Genomic DNA, 3,038 nt, shown 5'->3' on the forward strand with positions numbered 1-3,038 from the left:
AAAAAATGCCACAAGCTTCTATCTACGATATTATGGGATTCGATATTTTGACAATCTTGGACACTGGTTCAAGTATGAATGCTGTCTCCATGACTCTTATGAAGAATTTACAGGAACTAACTAATTTTTCAACCTTACTCATGGTGAACTGCAAGATGCTTGATGCTGTAGGAGGATGCTCCCATTGAATTAAACTACAAACAGGAATAAAAATGGACCTCAGTAATGGAGCCATTGATTACCCATGCCTGGTAATACATAATCTTCTTGTCGACTAAATTCTAAATAGCTTAGTGCGTGACATCCTACCTTTAATGGAGTGCAACGGCAACTTCTACTGCGCTCAGTGCACCCCTACTTACATTCCATTCTGCCACTCAGGCAACACCTTTAGTTCAGTAGTGTCAAAGATACAATCTCTTCTATATGCGATAACCAATTTATGCCATTTTGCATGAAACATTTTACAAAATTGGGCTCCATGTACAAGTGTGGTTTGTTAAATTTGTCATACGATTTGGATGTGCAATGGACACCAAATGTAGGGCAAATTTTGTTACATCAGATTTTACAATATGAATAATAGGTATTACATAATTATTACAATATAAACCTAAATACAGTACGAATCGTTGAGCTCTTGAGCAACAGGTGCTCTGAAGCATCAGTAGTAAATGTAAAGTCTGGTGATGTCACATACAAAATGTTCTAGATTCATGTTGCTAGAAGATGCATAACATTAGTGATAGTAAGAGTAGAGCATATCCCTAGTTGTCAAGAAAATAATGGGAAAATTGTTAAGGAAAGGCTGGTGCATGGCTGAAGCTTATAACCATGTAGATGTGGCTGTATTATAAAGTCCAATTATTTGCAGTCTCATATCTGAGCATTAGCTGTAGTCGATTGGTCCAGCGTCCAAAAGCATGTGCAATGGAAATGAGTTACAGGGTACACTGATTTCTTAAATCTACATAGGTGAAAGCCAGTAAACTAGTGACATCATCAAGTGCAAGAGATACGGAAAATTAGAGCACAAGACTAGTCATAAATAAAACATGGCAACATTATAAAGTACAAAAGACTGACCTAACAAAAAATGTAATAATAATCCAACAGCATAAATTTCAGTAGTAATACTATCTTGCCTAGGGTGTACAATAACGGCACAGTGGAGTAGCATAGTAGCAAAAAATGTAACGTTCCACGGTATCAGTAAAGACAAAATAGCATCAGAAATAAATGAACATACGATATATAGAGGTTATATACAAGAAGGACACAATTTATTACCATATAAAAAAATGTTCGAGTTACCATTTGCAGTGGTCAGACCAGCCAAGGGATGTGATCCGCTGGTCATATATCAAAATAAATGGGGTCTCTTTCAGTTGTTTTCATGCACATGCGTATGAAAACAGAAAAATGTGCAAGGCATAAATTTACGGCAAGGGAGCCGACCTGCGAGATTCTCCCCACCGGGCATGTCGCCACTTAATAAAGTGCTAAATAATCAAGGAAACGTGAAAACAAGGTACCACTAGAATTTGAATAAGCATGGGAAATGCATCAGGTAAAAAGATCTGTGTTGCATCATAATATTATGTACACTCATATGTAAATCAGAATAGGCATATATGGAAGCTGGCAATATAAATACGCACATCTGTAAAAAAAAATTGGCAGTTAGCAGAGTTCTTGGAAAGTAGGGAAAAAGTTTTATACAAAACTAAAAGGCGAAAATATAAATAATTGTGGTATGCGATCACCAAAACTCTATCTAGCTACGTGAAATAAACCTAAGCAGAAGTTATTCTATAAAGTGCTTGACAGTGCTGATGTGTTGATTGCCTCCCAATTTTCTCATTCGTAAAGTTTCAAAGTGAATCTCATTGGGATGGGGAAGATTACTTATCCTAAAAGGTCCTGAATATAAGAGTTTAAATTGACTGCAACGACGCCTTCCTCTATTGGACAGGTAGTGAGTGCGTAGCAATACTCACCTGTTTTTGTTGACTTGAGTGGCGCTGTGCTGCACGCACAGTGCGATGTCTATAATTTTGTGGTGTCGTAATGTTCTTGTAGAAGGAACAGAAACAATTTCACGAATTTTATTAGGTGGATCTATATTTTTCAACACGAGATGCTGTGAAAGCATGGAAGAATCGTTTGGTATGGAGTTGATGACGTCCTGAAAATCTGAAATGTGTTTGTCCCATTCAATATGTTTTTTGTGACAGTAGATGCGACAAAGTTTCCCAATTTCATGATGTGCCCTGATGGGTTGGAAGAAGCACGGTATCTGGAAATAAAACTGGGTGTAATATTTCTAGCTTGCAATGTGCGCTTCCATATTACCGATCGAAATTGCTGTCCACTGTCGGAGATTACCTTCTGAATATGTCCAACATGAGGCAAAAATGTTTAGTAAAAGCGTTAGAAACAGTTGTAGCAGTGGCTTTTCGTGACGGAGTGAAGATACAAATTTCGAAGTTAGTTCTATAGCAACGAAAATATAATAGAAACCTTTATTAGTTCGTGGAATGGGTCGAAATAGATCAACAGCTGCTATATATCTTAATTTCATGGGTACAATGGGGCACAGAGGGGCAATGTGAGACATTGTAGAGATTTACTTTCTGACAAATTTTGCAAGTCGCCAGGGCTCGTCGAATACGCTTTTCCATGTTTGTGAAATAACACTTCTGTCGTAGTATCAAAAAGTATTTGCGAGCACCATAATGGACATAATTCAAGTGTGTATACCAGATTAATTTATTTACAAGTTCTTCGGGTATGCAGAGAGCCCAATTATCACTGTCAGGACGATCGTGGCGAAACAGAATATTATTGTGCATGGTGTAGTAATTTCTGATTTTTGTTTGGCTCGTGTCACACCAGAGAAGTTTGATCTCTTCCCAGATGTCGTCCTTGCTCTGCTCTCTAGCGATGTCGTTTAACGATACTGAAATAAAATTTTCAAAAGCTACTTGTTTAATATGGCGAAGGCTGAAATTAGTTTGTTAAAATTTAGAGGCGAT

This window comes from Schistocerca americana, chromosome 2 (assembly GCF_021461395.2).
Source record: "Schistocerca americana isolate TAMUIC-IGC-003095 chromosome 2, iqSchAmer2.1, whole genome shotgun sequence".
Classification (NCBI taxonomy): domain Eukaryota; kingdom Metazoa; phylum Arthropoda; class Insecta; order Orthoptera; family Acrididae; genus Schistocerca; species Schistocerca americana.